General features: G+C 41.8%; 1 protein-coding gene and 1 long non-coding RNA gene across 13 annotated transcripts in view; both read right to left on the bottom strand.

Moving 5' to 3' along the window:
- PPP2R2B (protein phosphatase 2 regulatory subunit Bbeta) overlaps positions 1–23,543 on the bottom strand; it is a 704,283-nt gene that overhangs the window by 350,929 nt on the left and 329,811 nt on the right. The window lies entirely within an intron of this gene.
- On the bottom strand, positions 12,591–22,835 carry LOC123335049. Its single transcript, XR_006553324.1, has 3 exons — positions 22,768–22,835; positions 21,669–21,847; positions 12,591–13,397 (listed from the first exon to the last, which is right to left on the bottom strand). It is a non-coding gene; the product is annotated as an uncharacterized LOC123335049 (long non-coding RNA).

Below are 23,543 nucleotides of genomic sequence, written 5' to 3'. Positions count from 1 at the left end.
GAACACACTGGTGGACCCAAGGTGCCAGGAGTGAAAATGCACACGTGGACAATGAACCAGGGGTCACTGCAAGGCCATGTCCAGCAGCAGCAAATATTAACATTAACACCAGGGACCAGATTAAAAAAATCATTCCCATGGTAAGACTGTGAGAAAATATAAACTAAACAAAACTGATAAAGAATGTGTATCTACCATATTGAAAACAAATCTTACGACTCAATAATATAAAGACAACCTGACAAAAATAGGGACAAAATATATGAAGTTGCTTCACCGAAGAAAATATACAAAAAGCAAGTAAGTGCAAGAAAATACATTCAACACTACTAGTCATTGGAGAAATGCAAATTAAAACCACAGTGAAAGCACTGCCCATCTACTAGAGTTGCTAAGACTAACCATATCATTGGTGTGTGTGTAGAGCAATCGGAACTCTCATACATAACTAGCTGGTGGGAATGCAAAATGCTGTTACTTTAGAAACTACTTAGTAGGTTCCTATAAAGTTAAACACACACCATTCCATATATTCCTAGATATTTATTTGGGAGAAGTAGAAACATATATTCATCCACACAGATATTTGTATTTTAATGTTCATAACACCTTAAAATTGTTATGAACATTAAAATACAAAGTCCCAAATTGGAACAACCCAAGTGTCCACCAAATGGTGAATACTGCTGTCATCTACGTCAATTAAAAGGACCTCACAACTGATAAATGCAACATAGGTGATGTCTCAAAATCAGTGCAGTAAGTGAAGTAAGTTGGAAACAAAATGTTAATGTTGTATTGATTCCACTAGTGTGACACTGTAGAAAAGGCAAAATCATGGTGACAAGATGTATTAGACCTGATGGGGGAGAAGTAAGTTACCCCTGGACCTAGAGCAAGATGAGTTCTACCTAGAAGTGGACGTTACAGGGATAAAGCCCAGAACAGAAGATCAGAAATGTGAGATACTTCTCAGCTGAGTCCCTGCGGACAGAGGATGGATAAGGGATGCTTTTCTGATAGAGAAGGGGGAAGGTGAAGGAGGGAGGGGTGTGTGTGAAACTGAATGTTCACATACTAGATCATCAGCACAAATCTCAAAGTCATTGGATTACACACTGGCAAAACAACAGCTGCCATTCGCTGAAGTAGAAGGTAAAATAAAGAAATAAATCTGCATTTTGGGGTAGCAGTGAGTTGGTGGACCGTTGTGGCAAGCCATCTTCGTGCCCTTTCCTGAAGACCCAGCTCAAGCAGGGCTTTCTCCTGGACCTAAGTCAACACGAGTATTCCCTGTACTAGTGTTGCCAAAGGCTGGCTTACATTCTCATCACAGAAATTTTCACACAGCAGATAAAGAACGCTTGTGGAGTTCGTGTCATTACAGAGGAGCCAAACTGACAAGAGCATCCATGTGTTGTCTGGTCCTCACGAAGCTGGAGAAGGTGCTGAGGGCAAGGTGGGTGAGAGCATTCTCTCACGGGCTGCAGAGTGGCAAACACTGGCTCCGTGACTGCCCAGTTCCCTTCTTTGGGAGGGCCCCTCCTCCCTGGCCCAAACTGAATGCTGGTCTGTCAAGACCCCTCTCAGCTCCTTCTGTCTCCCAAGTCACTTTCATCATTTATGCCTTTGAAATCCTGTACTACTTTATTACTTAGAACTGGTAAATTGTTTCCTGGTGTTTCACACGTGTTTACCCTACCTCTCCAACCTAATTGTGAGGTTCCTGGGAGCATATTTCACTCCCACAGTAGGTAGCACTTGGTTAGGCATTCAACCTGGCTGATCAGTGTTTGGCAGCACTGAATTCCCTAGGAGGAAAACTGCGTTTCCCCTTCCTTATAAACAATGACCTTAGAAATATGTGAAGCAGCACAGCAGGTACTATTTTATAAACAAGTTCAAAGTCAAGTTCTTGATATACCACTCTCACATTTCTCATCCAAAAATCAATCAATACGGTCCCTAAAACCACAGTATCAAGTGACACAAGGTACCTCAGGGCATCACAGCAAATTCACAGGGGTGCCGTGGCAGATTTGAGAGAGAAACATATATGTCAGACACCAGGAAAATTATTAGCTTGAGGTAGATCACAGTTTCAACATTAAATTGTGCTACCTGTCACATCTTTCCAAAGCTTGGTTTTTAGCAGCTGCTGTGATTAAATGCAAGTATGGTGGGGAAATGAATGTGTTAGGGCAAATGTGATTCCAAAGGCTCAAGAAACTGTGCTGCAATTAACAGATGCACACATCCCATTAGCAAGAAGCTGTGATTACTGAAAAGTTAAATAAAAAAATCGTTATTCATATATACATCTATTTTTTAAAATGCTACTAAATTCTTTGTACATAAATATGTATTAAGTTATTCTAACCTAATTACTTAATAAAGGAATTGTGGTATTTCTTTTGGCATCACTGAGACACAATCAGAGCTCTGTGAACTGAGAGAGTTTAGAGGACTCTTGCTCTGTAAGGTTCATATGATCATTCCTACGTTCTAGAGAAGAGGCTGATAACCTAGGGGATGGAGGAATTTGTCCAGGGACACAAACAAGTAAATGCTAGACCTGGGATTCAATGTCAGGTTCCCTTCGATGCAAAATGCATGCTCCTAACCTCCAAGGTTTACTTCAGGACCTTGAGATCAGTCCCTGGAGACAGTCACCAAAGAAAAAGCAGATGGAGAAGTATTGATAAAAGTGGGAGAAGAGTTCCCTTGGGGCTAAGAGAGGGCAGCGGGACATCACAGAAAGAAGCAGGGTCAGTGACCCCAGCTGTTTCTAACCACCAACTATTCCCACGGTAGAAATTTACACTGAGAGATTAAGTGACTTACTCAAGGTCCCATGGGGACCCCCTCCATCCATTCTCCTAGACTATGATTCCCTTCCCCCATTAAAGCCACAGGAAAGAGGGAGTAACAGTATTAGCTTGAGCACTTCTTGAATTTAGTTCATTAGTTTCTGGGTGTCCCTGGATTTTCATTCTAACCTCCATCTACTTCAAGGAAGGACAACATGACCCTTTTCTTATCCTGATGATCTGTGAGCGAGCATTTTCTTCACAATTATGCATGTATTATTATCCTCTTAAGAGGTCAGCAAAACCTTTCATTTTAAAATTTATTTGCATCCATAATCTTCCTGTTAGTTAGACAATCTGCATAATACCTTGGCATGAAATAGTTTAACCAGGCTTTCCAAAATATAGAAGGAAGCCTCCTTAATAATAGAAGGCATTAACTCTCTTAACCAGGGACCCATTTGCAGATTAAATTTGCCAAAAGGTCAGCCTGCAGCTGCCACTGTGTGGCAAGCCCCACGTGTCCTCCGTGTCACATACTGTGACATATCTTGAGAAGAGTCAGGGTCTTTTCCAGTCTGCTGATTCTCTGTTTCAATTAGAATAGATTTAAGAGTCCCCAAGCTCTGGTTTCTAGGTGGCCTTGCACAATATTATTAATAATTCAATCATACCTGTGCTGATAACAGATTACATTTCTACCACCGCCCGCCCCCACCCCCCGCCAACACACACACACAGAAAACAGATTAAGGACTACCTCATGGCTAATTTCTTTAGCAGTTTCCTATCTGATTGACATCCATTTATCTAATTGCAGAAAGAAGATTTAATTTTCAGTCTGTTGGCTTAAAATTAATGGGAAAAACCTGTTTACTTTTTAAATATTTGACTCATTCTTTCTCATCTCTCATATAATGTTGAGATAGTCCATTTCACGGCCTGAATCCTCTATTTTATCAGTTTTCTTCCTCTGAATTCATTGCCGCTCAGTCTGGCTATTTACAATTTGAAGTCTAATATGAAATTTAATCTTTCATCAAAAATAATTTCATTTTTATGGGAACCCAGCAATGAGAAGGGCAGCTGAGTGTTCATTTGAAATTCTTTTTTTTTTAATTAACTTTTTTCTTTTCATCTTTTAATTGTATTTGTATGAGAAGATGATTATTAACAGAACCTATTGTGGTAATACTATCCCAACACATGTAAATCAAACCATCATGCTGTACACCTTAAACTTATACAGTGATGTATGTCAATTACATCTGAATAAAACTGGGGGGAAAACCCACAAAATTTTACAGATAGAAAAGAATTTTAGGAATTCTCTAGCACTGGGTTCAAAACCTAGTTTGATCATTTACAAACAGGGAAATAATCCAGAACAAGTTGATTCAACCTAGTTTCTAGATAGAGTGGGACAAATGAGGCTCCCAGGGTGCAAAACTGAAGGAGGTATTTACTGTCAGACTTGTGACCCAACGACCCTGTCAGTAAGTACATCCTTCTGAACTTTTACATTGTAAGCTTGTAGCTCGCTTCACTCCAATGTTAGCCCTGAGCTTAAAACATCAAGTGCCTTATTTGCTAGCAGCAGTCCCCAGTCTTTTTGGCACCAGGGACCAGTTTCATGGAAGATAATTTTTCTGTGAACCAGGTTGGGGGGAAGAGTTTCAGGATGATTCAGGTACATTGCATTTATTATGTACTTTATTTCTATTATTATTATTATATCAGCTCCACCTCAGATCATCCAGCATTAGATCCTGGAGGCAGGGACCCCTGTGCTAAGAGGATGAAATGAAATAATTCACATAAAGCCCTTAGCATACTGCCTGGCACACAGCAAGCACTCAGTAAATGTTCAATGATGTTACTATTCAAAATATGTTGTTATTAATTAAATGTCATATGTGCCCCTTCCCAATTCATACACATTGAAACCCCAGCTCCCAGTGTGGTGGTATTAGGTGAGTTCATGAGAGTAGGCCTCCCATGGTGGAATTAGTGCCATAAGAGGAGAAAGAGATTGGTACTCACTCTATCCCACCGTGTGAGGATACAGTGAGACGGTGGCTGTCTGCAAGCCAGAAAGAGGGCTCTCGCCAGAACCCATCATGCCAGCTCCTGGTCTTAGACTTTTAGCCTCCAGAACTGTGAGAAATAACAGTTTAGCCCACCTAGCCTATTGTATTTTATTATGGCAACACAAGCTGATTAAAACAATTATGTTGTATCATGCAATCTGATTGTGTTACCTCCTGCCTTTCAATGGTTTCTTATGATCTTTTAAAAATAAAGTATAAAATCATTAACATGCCCCCACAGAGAAGTATGTTCTGGTCCCTATATTTCTTTCTAAAAGTATTTTCTAATACTCTTTCTGAAAATCTCTGCTGTTTAAACACATGGGTCTTCCTTTGGGCTCTTGAACGTATCATGCTTAATATCCCTCTGCCTACCATAGGACATTGGCATAGGCTGTTCCCTGTCAAAAATGCTTTTCCACCCCCCTTTCACACAGTTAACTCTGCTTCATCCTTCATATCACACTTCAGTCATTGTTTCCTTAGGGTCTAGATCAGCTCTGTCAGATACTTCTTTCACCTTTAAAATAAATCATAGTTGGTATTTATTTGTTTGATTATTGATTTGATTACTTAAAAAAATGTAAAGGCATTTTAATACCAAAATTATCTTAGGATAGGGGATAATCTCTAACATTTTAATTAATTTTTAATTGAAGGATTATTGCTTTACAATATTGTATTTATTTCTGCCATATATCTGCATGAATCAGCCATTAGGTATACATAGGTCCCCTCCCTCTTGAACCTCCTTCTCACCTCTTACCCCATCCTACCCCTCCATGTTTCTTCTCTCTCTCTTCTACTAGATGCTAAACTGCAAGAAGGCAGTGATCTTTATGCCTTGCTCAACAATTTATCCTCATCACAGTAACATAATCACTGGGTACACCATAAGTAACTGCTTAATGAATGATATAAAAATAATCTCTATTCCTGCCTTGGACATAGGTTCATCTGTACCATTTTTCTAGATTCCACATATATGTGTTAATATTTGATTTTATCTTTCTGACTTACTTCACTTTGTATGAAAAAGACTCTAGGTCCATCCACATCTCTTCAAATGACTCAATTTCATTCCTTTTTATGACTACATAATATAAACTGTGGAAAATTCTGAAAGATAGGAACACCAGACCACCTGACCTGCCTCTTGAGAAACCTATATGCAGGTCAGGAAGCAACAGTTAGAACAGGACATGGAACAACAGACTGGTTCCAAATAGGAAAAGGAGTACGTCAAGGCTGTATACTGTCACCCTGTTTATTTAACTTCTATGCAGAGTACATCATGAGAAACACTGGGCTGGAAGAAGCACAAGCTGGAATCAAGATTGCCGGGAGAAATATCAATAACTTCAGATATGCAGATGACACCACCCTTATGGCAGAAAATGAAGAAGAACTAAAGAGCCTCTTGATGAAGGTGAAAGAGGAACATGAAAAAGTTGGCTTAAAGCTCAACATTCAGAAAACTAAAATCATGGTGTCTGGTCCCATCACTTCATGGCAAATAGATGGGGAAACAGTGGAAACAGTAGCTGACTTTGTTTTTCTGGGCTCCAAAATCACTGCAGATGGTGATTGCAGCCATGAAATTAAAAGACGCTTACTCTTTGGAAGGAAAGTTATGATCAACCTAGATAGCATATTCAAAAGCAGAGACATTACTTTGCCAACAAAGGTCCATCTAGTGAAGGCTATGGTTTTTCCAGTGGTCATGTATGGATGTGAGAATTGGACTATAGAATAAGCTGAGTGCCAAAGAATTGATGCTTTTGAACTGTGGTGTTGGAAAAGACTCTTGAGAGTCCCTTGGACTGCAAGGAGATCCAACCAGTCCATCCTAAAGGAGATCAGTCCCGGGTGTTCATTGGAAGGACTGATGTTGAAACTGAATGTCCAATACTTTGGCCACCTGATGCGAAGATCTGACTCATTTGAAAAGACCCTGATGCTGGGAAAGACAGTGGGTGGGAGGAGAAGGGGACGACAGAGGATGAGATGGTTGGATGGCATCACCGACTCGATGGACATGGTTTTGGGTGAACTCCGGGAGTTGGTGATGGACAGGGAGGCATGGCGTGCTGTGGTTCATGGGGTCGCAAAGAGTCGGACACGACTGAGTGACTGAACTGAACTGAATATTCCACTACATATACATACCACATCTTTTTTATCTGTTGTTGGATATTTCGGTTGTTTCCATGTCCTGGCTATTGAAAATGAGCTGTAATGAATACTGAGGTACAGATGAACCTATTTTCAGGGCAGGAATAGAGATGCAGACATAGAGAATGAACATGTGGACACAGCGAGGAAATGGAGGGTAAGACGAATTAGGAGGTTAGGACTGACATATATACACTGCTGCTGCTGCTGCTGCTAAATCGCTTCAGTTGTGTCCAACTCTGTGCGACCCCATAGATGGCAGCCCAACAGGCTCCCCCGTCCCTGGGATTCTCCAGGCAAGAATACTGGAGTGGGTTGCCATTTCCGTCTCCAATGCATGAAAGTGAAAGTGAAGTCGCTCAGTCATGTCCAACTCTTAGCGACCCCATGGACTGTAGCCAACCAGGCTCCTCCATCCATGGGATTTTCCAGGCAAGAGTACTGGAGTGGGGTGCCATCGTCTTCTCCATATATACACTACCATGTATAAAATAGATAGCTAGTGGGAAGCTGCTGTACAGCACAGGGAGCTCAACTTGACGCTCTGTGATGATCTAGAGGGGTGAGAATAGGAGGGCGGTGGGAAGGAGATCCAAGAGGGAGGTGATATGTGTGTACATATAACTGACTCACTTCATAGTACAGCAGAAACTAATACAACATTGTAAAGCAATTATAATCCAAGAAAAAAAAATTAACAGATTAACCTTAAAAAGCAAAAACAAACCATCATATTGCAACTGCTCCATCTTTGACAGGGGTATCCTAAGCCAGGCACAGGGCAGGCACTACCTCACGTGGGAGACCACTGCCTTTTGTATCAACAGTTCTTCCTACTTATTTTTCCTCATAGAAGGGCAAATGACTCTTTTCTCTACATGGCCACACCTCCATCCTATTTTCTTCTACATGCAGCCACCTTCTTTGTATATTTCTTAGTTCATAAGTACTTGTTGAGAATGGGTAGCACATCAAGCTTGGCTGGGTTAACACAGTGAATAAAGGTACCCTCTCTGCACTTAGGTTCTCTCTGCACAGGGGGAGATGAATCAGGCATAGCATTCAGATTTAAGACATGTGTGCATGCTCACTTGTGCCTGACTTTGGGGCCCATGGACTGTAGCCCACCAGGACCCTTTGTCCATGGCATTCTCCAGGCAAGAATACTGGAGTGGCTTCCCTGGGTTGGATTTTCCCAACCCAGGGATCAAACCTGTGTATCCTACTGGTATGTTTAAATCCTATCTATATCCAAGAAGCAGAAGATATTAAGAAGAGATGGCAAGAATACACAGAAGAAGTGTACAAAAAAGATCTTCACGACCCAGATAATCACGATGGTGATCACTCACCTAGGGCCAGACATCCTGGAATGTGAAGTCAAGTGGGCCTTAGAAAGCATCACTATGAACAAAGCTAGTGGAAGTAATGGAATTCCAGTTGAGCTATTCCAAATCCTGAAAGATGACACTGTGAAAGTTCTGCACTCAATATGCCAGCAAATTTGGAAAACTCAGCAGTGGCCACAGGACTGGAAAAGGTCAGTTTTCATTCCAATCCCAAAGAAAGGCAATGCCAAAGAATGCTCAAACTACTGCACAATTGCACTCATCTCACACGCTACTAATGCTCAAAATTCTCCAAGCCAGGCTTCAGCAATATGTGAACGGTGAACTTCCAGATGTTCAAGCTGGTTTTAGAAAAGGCAGAGGAACCAGAGGTCAAATTGCCAACATCCACTGGATCATCGAAAAAGCAAGAGAATTCCAGAAAAACATCTATTTCTGCTTTATTGACTATGCCAAAACCTTTGACTGTGTGGATCACAATAAACTGGAAAATTCTGAAAGAGATGGGAATACCAGACCACCTGACCTGCCTCTTGAGAAATTTGTATGCAGGTCAGGAAGCAACAGTTAGAAATGGACATGGAACAACAGACTGGTTTCAAATAAGAAAAGGAGTATGTCAAGGCTGTTTATTGTCACCCTGCTTATTTAACTTATATGCAAAGTACATCATGAGAAACGCTGGACTGGAAGAAGCACAAGCTGGAATCAAGATTGCTGGGAGAAATATCAATCACCTCAGATATGCAGATGACACCACCCTTATGGCAGAAAGTGAAGAGGAACTAAAAAGACTCTTGATGAAGGTGAAAGAGGAGAGTGAAAAAGTTGGCTTAAAGCTCAACATTCAGAAAACTAAAATCATGGTGTCTGGTCCCATCACTTCATGGGAAATAGATGGGGAAACAGTGGAAACAGTGTCAGACTTTATTTTTTGGGGCTCCAAAATCACTGCAGATGGTGATTGCAGCCATGAAATTAAAAGACGCTTACTCCTTGGAAGGAAAGTTATGACCAACCTAGATAGCATATTCAAAAGCAGAGACGTTACTTTGCCAACAAAGGTCCGTCTAGTCAAGGATATGGTTTTTCCAGTGGTCATGTATGGATGTGAGAGTTGGACTGTGAAGAAAGCTGAGCGCCTAAGAATTGATACTTTTGAACTGTGGTGTTGGAGAAGACTCTTGAGAGTCCCTTGGACTGCAAGGAGATCCAGCCAGTCCATTCTGAAGGAGATCAGCCCTGGGATTTCTTTGGAAGGAATGATGCTAAAGCTGAAACTCCAGTACTTTGGCCACCTCATGTGAAGAGCTGACTCATTGGAAAAGACTGATGCTGGGAGGGATTGGGGGCAGGAGAAGGGGATGACAGAGGATGAGATGGCTGGATGGCATCACTGACTCAATAGACGTGGGTCTAGGTGGGCTCTGGGAGTTGGTGATGGACAGGGAGGCCTGGCGTGCTGCGATTCACGGGGTCGCAAAGAGTCGGACATGACTGAGCGACTGAACTGAACTTATATCCAAGAAACTTTCAAGCACTGTACAGGGAAGGTTGCTAAAACTGCCCTGTGCCCAGAATTGTAGTAGATATCTGCCTAGTGTTTCATTTCAGGCCATTATTGAAATGCAGTGGTCCTGAGGCAACTGTCTGCTCTGAGGGTAAGACGTTTAGAATTGGAAGCCAGACTAAGTTTATATTTGACTGGAAGTATCTATTTACTGTGATTTCAGAGCGTAGCGAGAGCCAAGTACTTAAAACAAAAACAATGCTACCTAAATGTTTTTTCTTGTTATTACTCAGGAGGATAGAGAAGGCAGAAGGGAAGAAGGACTGATGCTTTGGAAAAGACATTCTTCACAAAGAATACGTCGCATTTGGACTTCCCTGTGGTACAGTGAATGAGAGCCTGCCCGATGCAGGGCACATGGGTTCAATTCCTGGTCTGGGAAGATCCCACATGCAGCGGGGCAGCTGAGCCCATGGGCCACCAAATACTGAGGATCAGGTGCCCTAGAGTCTGAACTCAGCAACGAGAGAAGCCAGTGCAATGAGAGGTCCATGCAGCACACAACTAGAGAAAGGTGCACAGCAGTGAAGACCCAGCACAGTCAGCAAGTAAAATAAAAGAACATATTGTGTTTGAGCAAGAGAGGGGAAATCCCTAGGGCTTATTGTCTCTGATTTGAATGATTGGTCATTTTAGCCCCAGATTTCAAGCCAGCCCTACATCCACAGCAGAAACACTGAAGGAAGTTCTTAGCTTAGTTAGAATAGGAAAAAATAGAGGCCAGTATGTTTCCAAGGAGACTGAAACTCTTTCTCATCCAAGGCCTCTCTATTTTCTGAATTTCAAGGATTTCAAGGATTTTTCTAAATTTGTCACCTTAAAACAATCCCCTCAACCTTTCAAATCTCTAATTTACCTTTATCCAAAGACCCCACAGGGCATGGTCCATGAATTATATGATTATCTCTATTTGAAAAGATGGAACTCTATTGAGACATGGAGAATTGAGGAACCTGTTCATACTCTCCAGTAAATACAATAGATATAATTTCAAATACCACTCAGTACTTCATGGCAAATAGATGGGGAAAAAGTGGAAATAGTGACAGATTTTATTTTCTTGGGCCCCAAAAGTACTGTCGACAGGGACTACAGCCATGAAATTCAAAGACGCTTCCTCCTTGGAAGGAAAGCTATGACAAACCTAGACAGCAAATGTACAACTCTCTACCAGAAAAACAACCCAATCAAAAAGTGGAGAAAAGACCTAAACAGATAGTTCTCCAAAGAAGACATACAGATAGCTAACAAACACTTGAAAAAATGCTCAATGCCGTTCATTATTAGAGAAATGTAAATCAAAACTACAATGAGATATCACCTCACACCAGTCAGAATGGCCATCATCAAAAAGTCTACAAGCAATAAATACTGGAGAGGGTGTGGGGGGAAAAGGGAACCCTCTTGCACTGTTGGTGAGAATGTAAACTGATAGAGCCACTGTGGAAGATGGTATGGAGATTCCTTTAAAAACTGGGGAAAAAACACCATATGACCCAGCAATCCCACTATGAGGCATATACCCTGAGGAAACCAAAGCTGAAAAAAACACATGTACCCAAGTGTTCACTGCAACACTATTTACAATAGCTAGAACATGGAAGCAAAATAGCTGTGCATCAACAGATGAATGGATAAAGAAGCTGTGGTCCATATACACAATGGAATATTACTCAGCCATAAAAAGGAACATATTTGAGTCAGTTCTGATGAGGCAGATGAACCTAGAACCTATTATACAGAGTGAAGTAAGTCAGCAAGTCAGAAAGAGAAAGATAAATATCATATACTAATGCATATATATGGAATCTAGAAAGATGGTACCAAAGAATTTATTTGCAGGGCAGCAATGGAGAAACAGACATGGAGAACAGACTTATGGACATGGGGAAAGGGGAGGAGAGGGTGAAATGTATGGAGAAAGTAACATGGAAATTTACATTATCATATGTAAAATAGATAGCTAACAGGAATTTGCTGTATGTCTCAGCAAACTCAAACAGGGGCTCTGTATCAATCTAGATGGGTGGGATGGGGAGGGAGATGGGAGGGAGGTTCTAGAGGGAGCGGATATATTTATACAGATGGCTGATTGATGGTGAGGTTTGACAGAAAACAACAAAATTCTGTGAAGGAATTATCCTTCAATTAAAAATAAATTAAAAAAAAAAAGCAGAAACATCACTTTGCCAGCAAAGGTCCATATGGCCAAAGATATGATTTTCCTAGCAGTCTAGGAGTACAGATGTGAGATTGTACCATAGAGAAGGCTGAGCACCCAAGAACTGACGCTTTTGAATTATGGTAGCTGGAGAAGACTCTTGAGAGTCCCTTGGACAGCAAGGAGATTAAACCAGTCAATCCTGAAGGAAATCAACCCTGAATATTCATTGGAAGAACTGATGCTGAAGCTGAAGCTTCAATACTTCAGCCACTTGATGTGAAGAAACAACTCACTGGAAAAGACCCTGATGCTGGGAAAGATTGAAGGCAGGAGGAGAAGGGGATGACAAGAGGATGAAATGGTTTGATGGCATCACTGACTCAATGGACAGAAATTGAGCAAACTCTGGGGGACAGTGAAGGACAGGGAAGCCTGGTGTGTTGCAGTCCAAGGGATCACAAAGAGTCGGATATGACTTAGTGACTGAACAACCACCACGACCACTCAGTAATTCAAGCTCAAGGACTAAAAGGTAAACTCTTAAATCCTTTAATGAATTAGACTGTAAGAAGATATCCTTTAAAGCAATGAGACTATCGATAACCCATTTATTTCCTATGTTTTACTGAAATGGATCTAACTAGAGCTTTCCACTCTGTGTGTGTGTGTGTGTGTGTGTGTGTGTGTGTGTGTGTGTATGTATAATCTCTGGTAAGATTTTCAAATGGCCTCATCCAACTCCAAATATATGGGTTATGAAGAATCAGCAGAGAAAATGACATATGATGCAGAGCAGGTGGCTTTGAGAGGCAATATTAACTATGTATATATGAAATCACAACAAGTATAAATATTTAATTTCCAATGTTTGAGAGAGAAAAGAGGGTTTCTTTGCAAGTGGACTTCAATGCATATGTACATTAATTATAATTCATGACATGCCTCACACAAATCATTATTTCAGAAAATGATGCAATCATTTCAAACCAATATTGACACTTGGAATGTTACAATACTTTAAAAGATCGATTGCAGTATATTTTCTCTTTCCTCTAAAGAGGGCCTTCAGTCATGAGCAAGATGAAATGCTAAAGGAGCCATGTGGTTTGCATTCATCAAGCTTGTTGTAACCTGGACTCAGGGGAGACTGTCCACAGGGTCCTTTGGGAAGCAGTGGTGAGGGTAGTGGCAGTGTACACAGCTGTCCCACTGGACTGCATCCTGGCACCTCATCATTACCTGTATAAAGGTCATATCCCAAAGTTAATGATTTGTATCTTTTCCTGGCACCATTTCCCATATCTGGCAATCTCCATCTTTAGGATGTGTTCACAATAATCTCTAAATTTGAGCTCAGGATGCTATTGTTCTTCAGTCACTCAGTCATGTTCAACTCTTTGCGACCCCATGGACTGCAGTATGCCAGGCTTCCCTGTCCTTCACCATCCTAGAGTGTGCTCAAACTCATGTCCCTTGAGTCGATGATGCCATCCAATCTCATTCTCTGTCGTTTCCTTCTTGCCCTCAAACTCTCCCAGCATCCATGTCTTTTCTAATGAATCAGCACTTTGCATCAGGTGGCCTAATGATTGGAGCTTAGTCAGGGTTGATTTCCTTTAGGATTGACTAGTTTGATCTCCTTGCTGTTCAAGGGACTCTCAAGAGTCTTCTCTAGCACCACAGTTCAAAAGCACCAGTTCTTCAGTGCTCACTCTCCTTTATGATCCAACTCTCACATCTATACGTGACTACTGGAAAAACCATAGCTTTGACTATATGGACCTTTGTCAGCAAAGTGACAATCTACTAAATGAAGCACTTCAGATGTGGGAACAAACTGGGGTAAGACATCCAAATGGGGTCAGATGCTGTTGCAAACAAAAAATGTTGTTGGCCAGCTTGGCCCTGCTGCTGCTGCTGCTAAGTCGCTTCAGTCATGTCCGACTCTGTGGGAACCCATAGATGGCAGCCCTCTAGGCTCCTCTGTCCCTGGGATTCTCCAGGCAAGAACACTGGAGTGGGTTGCCATTTCCTTCTCCAATGCGTGAAAGTGAAAAGTGAAAGTGAAGTCGCTCAGTCGTGCCCGACTCTTAGCGACCCCGTGGACTGCAGCCTACCAGGCTCCTCCATCCATGGGATTTTCCAGGCAAGAGTACTGGAGTGGGGTGCCATTGCCTTCTCCGAGGTTGGCCCTAAGTTAAGGATGAAACACCAGTGGATAAAGACACTGGCGAAGAATAAAGATCATGTCCTTCCTGTTGAGTAAATAGTATAGGATTGGATTTTATGAACAAAGCCATTTTCTTTGGCTACATGATGGTGCTGAAAGCAGATCTGGTAGGCCAAATAGCAACTCCAGAGAGACCCAGTAGGAGCTGGCACATCTTGTGTGGTAGGATTTGGGACCTAATATTTAAAGGGCACTTATTAGCTCAAAAGCATCTTTCTAAATAGTCCACTGCTTGAGGCATTAGAATCAACAGTGAGTTCCACCAAGGCCATCTTCACCTGGATGTCCCAGTTAAAATGGACACGCTCCAGAGCTCAAATCCAACATGTCATTTTCTCTTCCCTCTTTTCCTATCCTCCATGTCTAATTTGTCAGCAAATCCTGTGGTTCTACTTTCTACAGAGCTCTCAAGCATGTCGTGATCGATACTCACTGCCACCCCTCTGGCCCAAGCCACCATCACCATCGCCTCCATGAGAAAACAACAGCCTTTTCACTAGTCTTCTTGCTCCCACTTTTGCCTCTGGTTTACTTGTCAAGGAGCTAGAGAAACACATTTACAAAACTAGAAATCAGACCATGCATGCCATTCTGCTTAAAATCCTCCAATGTCTTCTCCTTGTGCTGAGAATAAAATCCAGACTGCTGACCCTGGTATTCTATTGATATTCTTCCCACAGCCCTTTGCATGCCTACCTCTCTCATTCATTTATCTCCTCCCTATTTCACCCTATTAGTGCAAAGAAGGTATCCTACACACACACACACACGCGTGAGCGCATGCACTTTGCCTATCCCTCTCTCTTTTTTTTTTTTTTTATCCCTTTCTCTGTCACTATTTCTTCATAATAATTTCCACTATGTGAAATTTCAGGACCCTAGACATTAAGATCATATCATGAATCTGCCGTTCCTTTACCCTGAGTTGAGCTGTCATGTCCAGGTGCACACTTAGAGCAGGAATCCACTCCAATCACTACACTGCCTTAATGACTACTCATTGATGAACTGCTCTTTGTTCCCTGACAGTATACCATTTTGTATGGTCTGTACATAATGCCACACTCTGAGCCACCACATAGAAAAATCCACTGCTGTTGACTTCCTCCCCTCTGTCCCAATTATAGTGCTGCCTTCTCCGTGCGAATATTTTCAAACTATTAACTACAACAAAAACAAAGGAAACCTCCAGTAACCATAACACTGTTACTGCTCTCTCTCTTTTCATCCATTTTTGCAATGAAACTCTTCTAAGAAAACAGACACCTCCCTTTCCTTGAACACCTCTCGCCCTTTGAAGGGTGGTGGGGAAGTGAAAGGAAAGTGAGTCACTCAGTCATGTTCAACTCTTTGCAACCCCACAGACTATACAGTCCATGAAATTCTCCAGGCCAAAATACTGGAGTGGGTAGCCATTTCCTTCTCCAGGGGATCTTCCCAACCCAGGGATCTAACCCAGGTCTCCCGCATTGCAGGCACATTCTTTTCCAGCTGAGCCACCAGGGAAGCCCAAGAATACTGGAGTGGGTAGCCTATCCCTTCTCCAGTGGATCCTCCAAACCCAGGAATTGAACTGGGGTCTCCTGCATTGCAGCTGGATCCTTTACCAACTATGCTATCAGGGAATCTGCTTTTAAAGCTGGACTTGCAGACACAGGACTTTCACTTCAGGGTCAGTTACATTTTCCACTGAAACAAGTTTATTCACTTTGAACTGTTTCATACAACATCTGGCCCATAGTTGGCACTCAAATATCTGTTATAAACACCACAATATCCACAACCAAAAGATGCAAAGGGTTAATATTTTTAAAAGGTGTTTGAGTCATTTAAATTCTTTCCAACCTAGAAGAATTAAAAAGGAAACTCTAACCAGATGTTCCCTTTTTTTTTTTTTTTTGGACCACTCAGAGAACATTCTTTCTCTCTGGTCTCATCATATATGTGGCTAATCAGATGGTTACACTAGGCAGAGAATGACAGAGAAATAAAGCAAGTTGCTTCCCTGTGTTCTTTCTGTGTTCTGGTTGCTGTTATACCCACACAGCCCAAACCAATATCAGGCATGTGAATGGCACCTAAAACATGAATAAATGAATGAATGCACATAGTTAGTACCTGACAGAGCCAGTATTCTAAGCCAGATTCGCCTGATTATAAGCCCATGTTCCACAGCTAAACTGACTCCTTCATTTGCCTCAGTAACAGGGTTGCTGTTTTCTGTTGTCACTCTTTGATCCTTGCTGTGTGTTCTCCCAGAGGATATATGTAGTTTTTCTCACCAAGTGCTTGTAGGTGCCTCAGAGCAGGGTCATCCCTTGTACAACATTCCTCAGAGTCAAAACAAAATAAAACAAACTGTCCTGCACACTGATATCTATCAGATATTCTGCATGCAATTAAAAATGCATTTTACAGGTAAGGATTCTTATTTATAAAGAGGCTCAAAATTATTCCCAAGGACACACAATTCATGGCAGAGTTGCTTTCAGAACCTACTCCATGGGGTACCTTCACATTCTTTTATGAGCAGGAGGATTAGAAATAGATGACTAATTTATCTCCTGGTTCCCCATCCATATTCTAACACCACAGCGACTGCCAGCTTCAACCATCTCAATCCTTTAGCCCAATCTTCCTTCATATCTTTGATGTGGCAAGACCAGAGGGCAAGGAAAATAAACAGTCTAATGAACTTAGAGCTGTTAAGTTCTTCTTCCCTCACCTTTCACCAAGTCCTGTCATTATACTTGCTATCTGAAGACACAAAGCCTTCATTTAACAGCAAAGTGCCAAGCAGTGTGACGTCTCTTCAGTTAAAACAACACTTATTCATCTCAAGCACGTATGGATCCGTGTTGTTTTGCAACTGACCTGAGTTTTCCACAGGTGCTCTCTCATACTTCATGCGTGAGAATGCACCCTCTGCCTGCCCACCCACACCCCCTTGCCTTTTCTTGGAAAAATATAATCTGGTCCACCTGCATTTTTCTATTTGGACGGCAGCAAAGAAACCATATGAAAATGACAGAACTGCCAAAAAGAATGATGACTTCATTGCTTAAGAAGCATATGAATTCACCGAGGAGGGAGCAAGGCAGAGGAGCAGAGATACAGGACGAAGAGCAGACAAGAAGAGAATTTTGCCTTTGGGCTTCCCACCTCTTCTGGGTGTTGTTGAGAATGGTTTTACCTGCCCTTCAGAATTCACATGTTTGTCCATAACAGACAACTTTAAGCCTCTTTCTGTAGTATATGGCAGGACTTTTCCCTTTTAACTGCAGTTGGTAATAGTACGAGGAAGGGAGAAAGCAAAGAGGGTGATAACGAGGACAGCACCCACCATTTATTAAGAGGTGGCTTCATAGTAGCACTAGTCTAAGCCTTTGGGTAGATTACTTTTTACATTTATTTTATTGAAGTATTATTGATTTACAATGTTGTGTTAACTTCTGCTGTACAGCAAAGTGATTCAGTTATATATGCATGTGTGTGTGTGTGTGTATTTTTTCATAATCTTTTCCATTCTGGTTTATCACAGGATATTGAATATAGTTCCCTGTGCTATATTGAGTATATTGTTTGAGTCAGTCCTTAAAACTCCTTCACATGTCACTTCCATTTAAACCCCTGGAGGACTTCCCATCACCTTTAAATCAAGTCCATATGTCTTAACATAGTTTATGAGACCCTAAGACTCCATCAACTTTTGCCTCTCTCTCAGCCTCAGCTTGTACCACTCCGCACCTCACTTGAGTGGTCTGGTCTCATTGGCACTTAAACACTTGGTTTTTCCCATGTTTAGTGCCCTCTTTTGCCTATGAGCCTTTAAATATAGGGCCTCCCTGGTAGCTCAACTGGTAACGAATCCACCAGCAATGCAGAAGACCCCTGTGCAATTCCTGAGTCGGGGAGATCCACTGGAGAAGGGATAGGCTACCCACTCCAGTACTTTAAATCCACTGGAGAAAGGATAAGGCTACCCACTCCAGTGTTCTTGGGCTTCCCTGGTGGCTCAGCTGGAAAAGAATCCGCCTGCAATGTGGGAGACCTGGGTTCAATCCCTGGGTTGCGAAGATCCCCTGGAGAAGGGAAAGGCTACCCACTCCAGTATTCTGGCCTGGAGAATTCCATGGACTGTATAGTCCATAGGGTCACAAAGAGTCAGACATGACTGAGCTACTTTCACTTTCTTTAAATATGTTCCTTGCAAACACATTTCTTTCACTCTTCACTTGGCTAACTCCAACTTTCTCTCACATTTTAAATATCTTTTCTTGGAGGAGACTGTCTCTCATTCCAACTAAACTAGGTTGGGTTGTTTGTTCCATGATTCATTCTATTTCTTATTTCATAACTCTGTACCTGTAGTCCTAGTTATGGAGTCACTAGGACTACAGGTTTGGAGTTATAAAACAAGAAGTGACTAGTTACATATGTACCTTTCCTGCCAGATTTAAGGTTTGTGAAGGCTGGCAGGCACCTTTTTTTTTCTTTTTTTTCTTTTTAAGCTGCACTATGTGCCTTGCAGGATCTTAGTTCCCCAACCACGAATTGAACCCATGCCCCTGCAGTGGAAGCACAGAATCCTAACCACTAGACCACCAGGGAATCCCCAACCACAACTTCTTACTCACAGTATTTACCATTCAGCTGAATGCCTACCACATGAGCAGACCTTGAATATATGAAGGGAAATCAACTAGTATCTACATAATCTATATATGAGCATTTCCATTTCATAGGTGAGGAAACAGGTTAAGAGGGGTTAAATAACTTGCCAAAAGATACACAGTTGCCAACTGGAAAAGCTAAGGCTTGAGTCCAAGACTGATTCTCAAAAGCCCATGTCATGATCATTCTATAGCATTGTCTTTTCAAAATTTCCTCAGAAATTTAACAGAAAAAATAAAGACAATTATTATAAAATACTTCTCTTAGAAAAGAAATGGAGCAGAAAAAGCTGCTGGGATTCAGAGAGATGATCTTTCTTCCATCTGATTCCAGAGCTCCATGAGAAAGGCTAGATGAATTTTTCATCTTTTTGCACCCTGGGTATGAGGTGTGGTTTCTTCAAATGCTGCTTTTGTCTTTCAACTAGGTAGTGGCAGATAACAGGCAACCTATAACTTTTAGTCCTTCTCACAGATCAACATGAAAGAAGAGAAAGCGAGTGTCTCACATTCTGAGAAAGGTTGCCCAGGCAACACAGACAGAGCCCGAGCACCAGACCACCCAGCTGAGACACGCGGCAGCATCTACACCTTCTCCCACAATGATGCTCACTTCTGGGGGGCGGCAGTCAATCACGTTCATACACACTTTTAAGAGGGTGTTGCTTAAAGATTTACCTGCCCCAACTGGGCACAATTTATAAAGACATCTCCATGGACAGCCAACCAATATCTCCAGATTCTTACTATGTAGTTGGGTAAAAAGTCCAATGTTTAATCTGTAGATTCTATCAGAAGAGCAACTCAAAAGATGAAAAAAGCTGAGGTTTCAATTTTGTGGCTAGTAGTAAGAAAAAAACAGCCATTGAATTGAACATTGAGTTTCAAAGTTGGTAGACCAGTTTGTATATGGCGGCAGTCCTGACACAGCTCTACCACTTCATGCCTATGTGACCTCTGAGAAGCTCCTTGATATCTTCATCATGGATTTGTTCATCTATAAAATGGGCTTATAAACATAATTACTAGGTTTTTTTGTGAGGAGTAAATAAGAAAATGTGTGTAAAATTCTTAGCATAATGTGTGGCACTTAATCAAGGAAAGTTATAGTAATTATTAGGATTGATTTGATTTCCTAAAAAGGTAGTTGGACAAAAAGATGAGCTCCTTTGAGTCTCTTTGCTAAGTTAAGTCTTCTGCAAAAGCTAGTGGGCTTCTCGTGTGCTCTTGCAATAATCCGCAGCATGGGCTGTAAGCCCCTCATTGCACAGGCAGCCTACTCCTAGAAAGCCTCTGCCAGGCTCACTGCAGTGTGAGGCACATGGTGGGTGTTCATGAAGAGTTTGGGGAAGCTGTCAGCAACAGCACGTGGAGGTGGCTCAAAGCGCCACAGGCGTCTGCATCTTGACAGGAAATGGTACCCTCCTATGAGTCATTAAAAGACTTCTTCAGGAAGGGCAGGAACAACCCGCCACCTGACTGCTTTGTTCAGAAATACTTTCTGACTGGGTTACCCCAGAAGAGATGCTGTTCTTTGCTACATCACTGCATGACTGCCAGCCCACACTAAGAAATGGCTTTTCACGATCACTTGCTGGTATGTGTATGTGTATATATGCAGGGAAGAGGCTGGCCACAGGGCTGAGAACAAAGCACTGCAGAGCAGGACGAAACTTCTACCAATCTACTCCCACCCTCTGGCACACCATTGTGTCTGATAATGCTGCGCACATGAGCATGTGAGAGTGTGTATGTGAGTATGTGTGTGTGTGTGTGTGAGAGTGTATGTGTGTGTGTGTCAGGGGGGAGTGAATACATCGGCAATACTCATCTACTTTTGAAAAACAAGTCCAAATCTCGTTTAATTCTATTAGAAAATTATTCTTCAGGCATAACTTAGATTCTCTGAAAATGGTTCATACTCTGAACACCAAAAACCTCTTTGGAGAGAATTAAAAGGGAAAATGTGTAAATGAGCACTTTTCTAAATTAAACAGTTTCTGGCTGAGCAGACCAAATTAGCCTTTTCTCAGATGCAGAGTACAGTGCAATGTCTCTGGTCTTTGTTCTTGAATAAAAAATTCAAGAGAGGAAAACCATTCTATAATGAACAACCTCTAAATGCTAATCTTGCCAAATGAATACTTGTGACTCATTAATATTTGTAAGTCATCTAGTGTTTGCTATTTTGAAAAACAAACCCCATGCAGTACTAATTAAAAAAAGATATCATGTCTTATTAACGTTCATACGGTAATTACCAAAATCACAAATCCATCTGCTAAGTAGTCAGCAAACAAGACAAACGACTGTGCTCAGTTAAACAGATTATCAAATGCCTTTGGGAGTATAATCGAATAGCCTCAACTAAGCCATGAATCAAGCAGCTACTCCTTTAGCCATGAGGACGGACCACAACCATCCTGTTTCCATGTGAGGCAAAGCAGAGCTGGGGAAAGACATCTGGCAATTCACCCTCTCTGGAGAGAATGAACTCTTAGGCAAGTGTCAACATTACTCACGTAGCTTTCTCTTACAGCCTTTGTACTGACACTTTAGATTTGATTCCTTTAAGCGACATAAGAGAAAAGATCCCAAAGATGTTACCTAATGTTAAATGTGATCCCATTAGCTTCTGCATGGAAAAGGCCTATCAGAGAGGCTTCTTGGCTCCAAGTACAGAGGAGAAATTTCATCTTCCTGCAAACTTCTATGTCATTTGATCACTCTGTCTTTTCTGACATTCATTCAGTTCACATTTCATATCTCCTCTCCTGGACAGGCATCTAAAGAACAGAAACCATATCTTACTAGTCTTTTAAGTACAACAATATTTACTGGAAGACTGAGGCTGAAGCAGAAGCTCCAATACCTTGGCCAACTGATTCAGAGAGCTGACTCACTGGAAAAGACCCTGATGCTGGGGAAGACTGAGGGCAAGAGGAGAAGGGGGCAGTAGAGGATGAGATGGTTAGATAGCATCACTGACTCAATGGACATGAATCTGAGCAAACTCTGGGAGATAGTGAGGGACAGAGGAGCTTGGTGTGGTGCAGTCCATTGGGCAGCAAAGAGTTGGACATGATTTAGCCACCACCAACAACCACAAAGTACAACAAGAGCGACAACTACTTCTACTACTGATAGCAGTTGTGATTAATATGTCACTTGAGTGAGTGCTTTAACTTCTACTTAATTTTTGTCCTTTAATATTCACAATAACAGCCTGCAGTAAGTACTTCTTCACCTTACATGCATGAGGCAACTGAGGCTCAGAGAGGCTGAGTGACAGAGCTGGGATTCATTTCTAGGTCTGAAAGACTCCAAATCCTGTGTCCTGAAGCACTATGCTAAATTGTTTTTGTGCTAATATACAGCACCTAGGTCAGGGTCAAGTACACAGTAGACATGGATCTATGTCAATGGAATACATGAATATCTTACTATCAACTCATTCCTGCCTTCCCTTGGTAGTTAAGGTTAAATCTTTGCAGTTCTCACTTGTGTATTTTTCCCAGATGTGCATGGCATTAAGCATTATTATTAGTACTGGATATCCAAAAATGTCAACAAAAGCTCCCCTTACTTTTTTACATCAGAAAATAAACACCTCTCCAGGACTCTACCTCTCAGTTCAGTGTCTGTCAGGATGATATTCACAATGGGGTACCTTCGATGGCTTTTCATTTGTATTGGTGTTACTCACATGTTGGACTGCAAGCTAGATGGTAGGAGGCAGCCCAGTGTTCTCGGCACCTCCACCCAGCTCTCTTCATCACCCTGGGCTCTGTAGTCACGTGGCATCATGTCACCAGCTCAAGACCTGGGGGCCACTGACTTCACAATAGTCAATGTTTCCCATTGGTGGGGGCAGTGGACTTTCGGTGGTTTAACCCTCAGCACACAAAGCTGTTCCTCAAACCAGTAACAGCATTTCTACCATGTGGCCCATGTGTTTGGAGGAAGCACTCCCCAGTCAACCCTAGTGTGGAACTCTGATGGGTTTAAGCTAATTGGCACCCCTCACTGGTCTTGCCATGGTGATTAGGTCAAGACAGAAGACAGTTTAAGCCAGTGAGAAACAAGGAGATGTTTGCTGGAGCTATTGGAAACTGCTTCAATGGGCTCAGAGGGCTCCCAGGAAAGAAATTCTCTCTCTCCCTCTGCTCAACATTTATGTAAAAAGAGATTCCGGAGGTAGGCAAATCATCCTGGAGCTAGAAATTCAACCTCAGGACTAAGGAAGATACCATAGAGGATCAAGAAGAAAAATGGAAAGAAATTGTTTTTAATGACATAGCTGAACTACTTAATCAAGCCTTGCTCCAAAGCTTGGACTATTTCCACATTTTTCAGCTACATGGAAGTTTGAACTCTCTCTTCCTCTCTCATGACTAAATCTGTTCTGAGCTAGTTTTTTTCTGAATTGAAACAAAAAGATTCACATTGTATATGGGTAACCACTTTGTTTGTTTTATGCTT

Source organism: Bubalus bubalis, chromosome 9 (assembly GCF_019923935.1).
Source record: "Bubalus bubalis isolate 160015118507 breed Murrah chromosome 9, NDDB_SH_1, whole genome shotgun sequence".
Classification (NCBI taxonomy): domain Eukaryota; kingdom Metazoa; phylum Chordata; class Mammalia; order Artiodactyla; family Bovidae; genus Bubalus; species Bubalus bubalis.
This window is presented reverse-complemented; position numbering and strand designations above follow the sequence as displayed.